Below are 7,585 nucleotides of genomic sequence, written 5' to 3'. Positions count from 1 at the left end.
ACTTCAAGAATTTGATATCACAATCAAAGATAAGAAAGGCAATGAAAATATTATCGCAGATCACTTGTCAAGATTGACAACATATTCGAAACCTGACATCACACCAATCAATAACTACTTTCCCGATGAATCTTTACTTTCTGTCTCCACAATGCCTTGGTTTGCTAATATTGTCAATTTTCTTGTTTCAGGACAATTGCCAGCTCATTAGAGTACCTAAGATAAAAGAAAGTTCTTGAATGAAGTGAAGAACTTTTATTGGGATGATCCTTATTTATTCAAATATTATCCTGATCAAATATTTTAAAAATGCATTATTGACAATAAGGTAAGTAGTGTCACTAAATTTTGTCATTCTGAGGCATGTGGGGGCCATTTCTCGTCAAGAAAGACAACTGCAAAAATCTTACAAAGTGGATTTTACTAGCCCACCATGTTTAAAGACTCACATGCATTCTGCAAGTCTTGTGAAAATTGTCAAAAGTTAGGATCTATTTCAAAACTTCACATGATGCCTTTAAATCCTATTATTGTCATTGAGATCTTTGATTGTTGGGGTATAGATTTCATGGGTCTATTCCCTCCATCATTTGGTTTCTTATACATATTAGTCGCAGTAAATTATGTTTCAAAATGGATAGAGGCAATTCTAAGTCGAAACAATGATCACAAAGCAGTGATAAAGTTTTTGAAAGAAAATATTTTGAGTCGATTTGGAGTCCCTCAAGCCATAATAAGTGATGGTGGAACACATTTCTGCAACAAGCTATTTGAGTCTTTAATGAAGAAATATGGAATCACACACAAAGTTGCCACCCCTTATCACCCTCAAACAAGTGAACAAGTAAAGCTTGCTAATAGAGAGATCAAACATATTTTGGAGAAAACAGTGAACCCTAATAGGAAAGACTGGTCTTTAAGACTTAATGATGCACTTTGGGCTTATCGAACTGCTTATAAAACATCATTAGGTATGTCACCTTATAGACTAGTCTATGGAAAACCTTGTCACTTGCCTGTGGAACTTGAACATAAAGCTTATTGGGCTATTAAAGCTTTCAATTCAAATCTGGATGATGCTAGTCAACTACAAAAATTACAAATAAATGAGCTTGAGGACATAAGAAATGATGCATATGAAAATTCAAGAATTCATAAAGCAAGAATTAAAGAGTTTCATGATAAGAAAATACTAAGAAAAACATTCAATGTTGGTCAAAAAGTCTTGCTTTATAATTCTCGACTCCATTTATTTCCTGGAAAATTAAGATCAAGATAGAGCGGTCCTTTTATTGTGAAACATGTGTATCCATATGGGGCCTATGACATCGAGAATCCTAAGAATGGCAATGTTTTCAAGGTAAATGGACATCGTCTGAAAGTTTACTTTGATAATTTTTCAGTTGAACATGACTCTATTGAATTGGGTGATCCTGTATATAAAGATTGATTTTTATTTCTTTTTTTAGTGATTTTTGCTGGTTTCTCTCACCCCGGTCAAATGGCGGATAACGGTACTCCGTGACTTAAGTCGGTTCTTTCAGTTTCCCATAATAACTGATATTTGTGTATATATTAGTGCAATTCTTCGAATCTCTCTTAGTTTCCCACAATAATTGATATTTGTGTATATATTTGTGCAATTCTTTGAATCTCTCTTCCAATTCTCATTTGAAAATGGACACTAATCTTGAAAAATTGAAAAAGTATTTTCCTGCTCTACCTCAAAATGCGATTATGAAAATTTACCGTGCTAGATGTGCAAGATTGAAATTGTTAATGAATCATGGAATTCTTGAAGATATTCATTAGTTGATTGAAGCAAAGGTCCGATTATCAGGTGAGTCCTCTAACTCCTTCATTTCACACATGCCTGGAATAGGTAAAAGCACTTTTACAAAGAAGAGTCGTGCAAAACAATTGAAAGTTTGTCATCGATGTGCTAGATGGACTTGTAATATACAATGTCGTTCTTTAGGAATGGTATCTATAAATCGTGAAGATAAAATACAATTCATTAGGGATGGCCAGAGTAAGGAGTCTTTAGATAATCTTCTATTGACTCTTGAGACGCATCCTAGTGGAGATGTGCATCGTGTAATTCATGATTTATGGCCATTATTTCATAAAGAACATGATCAACTTAGTCTTAGGAATATGACTAAAAAAGACCTTGTCTGCCAGTTTTTAAGAAAATTGGATGGGAAGTCTATCCCCGACCCATAGAGGGTGTTTAAGCCGTTCTTGAACGTAAAACCAAGGGAAGATGTGAGCCACAATTACAACAACCTGTACATACATATGCTTTTTCAAAAGTAAATAAATAAACAAATAAAAAGAGAGAGAGAGTGTGTGTGAGACTCTAGCTGGCCTACATATAGGTGTTATGATTGCCTTTCTAATTTCTCATCTATAAAACCCTCTCTTCCTTCCTTTCATTTTTACTCAACCCATACATTTAACAAATACAGAAGTGTGTAGAAATGGCAAGTTCCTCAAGTCATCAAATAAGAAATATTTGTGTTTTCGGTGGATCTAGTCTTGGGAAAGAAAAGGAGTTTTTAGAATCAGCAAATCATCTTGGTCAAGTGCTAGCTGAGAGAAAGATTCATTTAGTGTATGGGGAAGGCAGTCTTGGGTTAATGGGAGGTGTTTTAATAGCTGTATTTTTAGGAGGTAGTCAAGTTTTGGGGGTCGTCCCCGAAGCTTTAGCACAAGGGGACATCATTGGAAAAACAATTGGAGAGGAACTTCAGGTCTCCACAATGTCGGCTAGAATGAAAGCAATGTTTAACCATGTTGATGCCTTCATTGCTTTACCAGGTGGTCTAGGCACATTGGAAGAGATCTTTCATATTTCCTCTCGGGCTCAACTGTACATTCACCATAAGCTCATAGGTTTGTTAAATGTTATTGGTTATTATGATAAGTTGTTGTCTTTTCTTGATCATGCTGTGGAACAAGAATTTCTAACATCTTCTGCACGACAAATCATAATCTCTGCTACTACTGCTGAACAATTGATTGACCAACTATAATCTTTCATTCCTGTGATTGATCCTTCCATGAGTCGCATAAATTGGTCATCTAAGGAAAGTCGTAAAAAGTTTAGATTGGATTTAAGCCTTTATTTGTGAATTTTTGTGTCTTTTGGTTTTATTATTGTGTTTTGTTATTTTTTATTTTTGTTTCAGTGTGTTTCAGGTTTGTCAGTGTTCGTTATTTCAGGTGATATCTTCTATACTCTATCTTTCTACCTTAGAACATTGAGGACAATGTCTCATTTTGGTTGGGGGGAGAGGGTAGTAGTTGATAAAAAAAATTGTTTTTCATTTCATAAAGCATATGCATAATTGTTGTTACTAGGATGGCAGAGTAAAAGAGCTTTTTTGTTAAAATGACTCTTGAGACGCATCTTAATAACCATTCTTAATAAAGTCTATTATAATTAGGGGTGTTCATTTTCGGTTTGGTTCGATTTTTATCAAAAAACTAACCAAACCAGAAAAAAAAAATTTGAAAAAAAAACCGAAACCGGGTCAAACCGACCGGTTTCGGTTCGGTTCGGTTTTTTAAGGAAAAACCGGTTCAAATCAGTTTGGCTTGGTTTTTCCGGTTTGGCTCGGTTTTGGCTCGGTTTTCGCTCGGTTTTTTCGGTTTGGCTCGGTTTTGGCTCGGTTTTTTTCTGGTTTTGGTTCAGTTCGGTTTGGTTCAAGTTTTTGGTTATAAAACCAAAACCAAACCGAACTGGCTGGTTTTTTCAAAATTTAAATCGGTTTAATCAGTTTTTTTTTTCGGTTCAGTTTTTTCAGTTTTTTTTCCAGTTTTCTCGATTTAATTGGTTTTTCGGTTTTTTTGAACACCCCTAATTATAATACTTCTTGAAATATTTAGGTTTACAAACTCTCACATTGTTATCACTTAATTCTACTCATATAATTATTTAACATGTATTCTTAAATCTTAATTTACACACACACACTTTAACATATGATTGTGGGTTGCATATTGGATTATTACATTATTTATGTTCTTTTGTTAAAGGTAACAACTAAAGAAAAGGGCTTGTATATAATTAAAAAAAAAAGAAAAAAAATGATGATAATAAAAATGTAGATAAGTTTGGTTTCGTAGCCTCCCTAACCTAAGTAATTAAGCCCGAAAGGGTGTTTTAACACCTAATACCCTAAAGTCAACTGACTTGGGAGTTATTGGCCCAACGCTTGTTACATGGGTTAAGGAGAAAAACTTAAGGGAATCAAACATTGCACTATCTACATATCAGTATCTGCGACCCGAGTTACTAAGCTTGTAGGGGTGTCTTAACACCTAATGCTCTAAGACCAACTGGTCTGGGAGTCATTAGATGAAAGCTCGTTACATGGGTTAAAGATGCATGATGTTTTTAAATTATATGTATATATATATATATATATATTTTTAAAAAAGACAAAAATAATAATTTCATCCCAAGGAAGTTAACTTTAAACATTAGAACAAAAATTTAGTTTTCTTCCAAGAAAAGCCCCATAATTATGTGTTGATACATTGAGCACAAAAGAAAGGCTTATTAATATCTTGTTAAGAGGTATTAAGCAGATATATAAATTTAATGAGAGTTTGTTTATCTGGATAGATTAATGAAAGTTAAATGATGAATACCTTGCTTTATGAAATTTGCAAATTGTTTTTCTATTTTAACGTTTTGATTACTAGGGACTAGAAATAAGCTGGTTGGGGGGTGTGATTAGTACTTAAAAGTGCATTTTTATCATGGTTTTATATCATCATTTTGCACTTGAAGTATCAATAACTTCTTAACTAAAATATGTTTTATAATAATATATCTAATAATAGAAGATACCTTTAATTTGTGATAAATGTTCATTTTAAATGTAGGCCTATCACATAAATGAAAGGATTGATTGATGACTTTAAGAAATTAAATTGCCAGGATAAAGAGATGGCCAAACTTAGAAAAGAGATGTTGGTGCAATCCAAACCGGAACACTATTCAGTAATTGGGTCATATCTGGAGCTATATATCTTAGATTTAGGTCTAATTTATATGGATGGAAAGGTAAGACATAGGCCTACAACTTTTATATGGAGCCCAAGATCTAAAAAAGCTATTTTTAAGTCCAAATGATAGCAACAACAAAGAATCCCGAATCTATCTTCTAGCCCGAGCACTGTTCGGTATTTTGGCCATATCTGGAGTTCTAGAAGTCCAAATAAGCTGAATTGTTTACACAAGAAAGCAAAGACAATTGTCTACAACTTTTATGTTTTTGACTGGCTCCAATTGTGACGTTATCAATAACGTTTTAGGCAGACAAGAGAAGATAAGGATTGTCACCAAGTCAAGAGTTGGCCACCCACTTATCAATTAGTCATCAAATCAATAGTTCCTAATTTTGGCCTATAAAAGGAGGCATTTGCCATGCATTTAGGCATCTTGGTGTCCAGATCAAGATCATGCTCCTCCTTTCTCTCTTTGTATTTTTTGTAATGTTTATGCTTTGCTTTCATTAATATCAAGTTTATGCCTTTCATTTCCTTTCCTTTACTTAGTTAATTTTTATGTTCTTATTTTGTTTATCTATTTTTCTTTCTTTCATTATGTCTAGCTAAGTTAATTATGTCAAGGTGAAAAGGTTACACTAATGGTGTAAGAATAAGTATAATGTAAACTTAATATGTACTTTAATGTTTGATACTAACATGTTTTATATTTGTTATCTTGTTCACTCTTTAAGACTTTGCTTGGTAAGTAACTAATCTTGATTTATGTTGTATAACACTTGGTCCAACAAATGTTTGGCACTTTCATAGTTCATATTGTATGGTATAATCGACACCTGAGCTATGAAAGGAACTTGATTTGTTATTAACATAAGTTATAATCATGAATGCTTGACGAGATTTACAAGTATTAGCATTAATCGAATAAGATGACTAATGTAATCATGTTAACAATCTATAATTAGATTGGAACCTCATTTGGTGTGGTTTCCAATTGTTTATACTATACTTGTTTGACATACCATTAGTGGAACCTCTAACCTTGGCATTTGTTCTTATCATTGTTTAATCTTTACATTAATATTCCATCTCGAAGTTCTCATCATCTTCTTCTTCTCCTTCTCCTTCTCCTTCTCCTTCTTTATTACTACTACTACTACAACTACTACTACTACTATTACTACTACTACTAGTATTATTATTATTATTATTATTATTATTATTATTATTATTGCTACTATTATTGTTGTTGTTGTTGTTGTTATTGTTACTATTGTTGTTATTTATAGTTGTTGTTTATAATTTGTGCAATTAACCTCCTTGTGGTTCGACCCCGGTCTTGCCGATTTATTTATTACTTCGACACTCCTGCACTTGGGAGAAGACATCAACCTTTTCGTCGTGTCAGTTTGTGTGCCATTTTTATCAGTCATCCTATAATATTCTTGACTCTAGTGTTAGTGAATATTCACCTATGAATATTTTTAACTCTGGCATTGGTAAATATTATGCAATCCATAAAGTACGGTATTCTTGACTTTGACATCGATGAATAGATCTATAAAATCTGGATAAAAAAAATTATTATGTTTTTTAGTCCAATCTCAAAACTTAAAAACATAAAAAGGTGACCGGTTTGGCCAATATTGCATGCATGTCTGAATAAATCACTCATGCATGATAAAGTGAAAAGGTAATTAATTTGGAAAAAATAGAGAAAGAAAGACTTAGTTGGCGAGGCAGCAGATGGAGGTGAAATGGATAAAGATGACTAGCGCTGCTCTCGGAGGATGACTATACTTACTGTTTCGGTGGAGACAAGTTCACTAGCTGAAAAATAATCGACTCAATGATGGCCTTCGGTGTTGCTACAATCAGTGCAGCCACTACAAGGAAGAGAAGGCTGTTGTTAGAGGAGTAACCTATGGTCGAAGTGAAGATCTCATCTGTTGCTACTAGCGTGCGTGCTCATAGTGGCTGAGGAATTTATGATGGCTGGTGATGATTGTGCACCTTTATTGCTGGTTGCTTCCAATGCAGAGAAGGTAACACTGCTACTGCTAGCAAAGAGGAAGAGATATGGTAAAGGAGACGATTGGGATCACTTGTTGGTGCAGAAATGAGGCTAGTCAGATTGCTGGACTATTGCTAAAAGGATATGTACGTCATTGCTAGGTTGCAAAAAAGAAAACCACGCTGCTGCTACTCCAACTATGATGATGAAACTCCATTGTTACTGTGACTGGGGGTAACCAACTCTACTACTATTGCTGAGCTTAGTCTGAGGGGGAAGATGGTAGGAAGGAAAAGGTGAAACACCAAGCTCTTTTTTGTTTTTGTGAGGATGAGGTGGTTGTATATAATGATGTTCTCCTATGTGATGTGCTCTTTTTTTATGAGGAGTTGCAACTGACACGACTAAAAGATTGATGTCTTCTCCCAAGTGCAGGAGTGTCGAAGTAATAAATAACCCGGCAAGACCGGGGTCAAACCATAGAGAGGTTAATTGTACAAATTATGACAATAGTAACAACAACAACAACAATAATAATAATAACAA

This window comes from Populus euphratica, unplaced genomic scaffold, assembly GCF_000495115.2.
Source record: "Populus euphratica unplaced genomic scaffold, PopEup_1.0 scaffold1084.1, whole genome shotgun sequence".
In the NCBI taxonomy this organism is placed as follows: domain Eukaryota; kingdom Viridiplantae; phylum Streptophyta; class Magnoliopsida; order Malpighiales; family Salicaceae; genus Populus; species Populus euphratica.
Note: the sequence above shows the minus strand (reverse complement) of the source record.